The following is a 1138-nucleotide window of genomic DNA, read 5'->3' on the forward strand; positions in this document are numbered from 1 at the left end:
TCATAAAATGGGCACTTCAGTGCCACACCTTGAAGTTCAGCGACTGTGAAGCATGTAAGCACCTAAAGAAGTCTGTAAACAAGTTCTCCAAAATCATGGGCCCAGGTTTAACTTCATCTGGAGTACATTCTTCTCAAAAGGAAGATATATTTTATTGTCATTCCTTTAGGGATATTTTTTTTTCTTTCAGCGTTCAATTGGGGAAACACAATAAATCAAAAGTGAGATGCAAGTCAAGAAAAAAGAAAATAAAACTTTCTTTTCATATCAGGATTTATTTGACTGTAAGAAAGCTTTAAATCCAGAGGTAGAATTCAGCTGTAATAACTGATCATTATCAAAATTTAAAGTAAACAACTATATTTTCAAAGTGAATCATATCTTAAGACAATGTATTGCCAGCATATATTTTTTAAATCCCTGCAACACTGGTAGAAGACAAATCATTAAGAAGGCAAGATAAACTAGTGAAGTATATATGGTTGTATCAGCTACTAAACTTCCACATTTTGTTTTTTTACGTCGTTAAGAATTGACACCTTTGGCTATCTGCTCCTCCCTGTTCGACAAGCAGCCGCAGCTTCTCTTGCAGTATCAGCCGCATCCCTGATACAAGATGGTGAAGGTCGGAGTCAAGGGATTTGACCGTATTGGGCACCTGGTCACCAGGGCTGCTGTTAACTCTGGCAAATTAGAGGTTGTTGGCATCAACGACCCCTTCATTGACCTCAACTCCATGGTATATATGTTCCAATATGATTCCACTCATGGCAAGTTCAATGGCACTGTCAAGGCTGAGAATGAGAAACTTATCATCAATGGGAAGCCCATCTCTGTTTTCCATCAGAGCGAGATCCCGCCACCATCAAGTGGGGTGATGCTGGTGCTGAATATGTTGTAGAGTCTACCAGTGTCTTCACAACCTTGGAAAAGGCTGGGGCTCACTTGAAGGGTGGTGCCAATCATCTCTGCCCCTTCTGCTGACGCCCCCATGTTTGTGATGGGCGTGAACCATGAGAAGTATGACAACTCTCTCAAGATTGTCAGCAATGCCTCCTGCACCACCAACTCTTTGCCCCCCCTGGCCAAGGTCATCCATGACAATTTTGGCATCATGGAGGGACTCATGACCACAGTC

The 1138-nt window shown here is 41.9% G+C and overlaps 1 pseudogene; it reads left to right on the forward strand.

Annotated features, from left to right (window-relative positions):
• The first annotated feature begins 616 nt into the window (after positions 1-616).
• The window catches only part of LOC102818980, a 16805-nt pseudogene continuing 16283 nt past the window's right edge, over positions 617-1138 (forward strand).

Source organism: Chrysochloris asiatica, unplaced genomic scaffold (genome assembly GCF_000296735.1).
Source record: "Chrysochloris asiatica unplaced genomic scaffold, ChrAsi1.0 scaffold00325, whole genome shotgun sequence".
Taxonomy (NCBI): Eukaryota; Metazoa; Chordata; class Mammalia; order Afrosoricida; family Chrysochloridae; genus Chrysochloris; species Chrysochloris asiatica.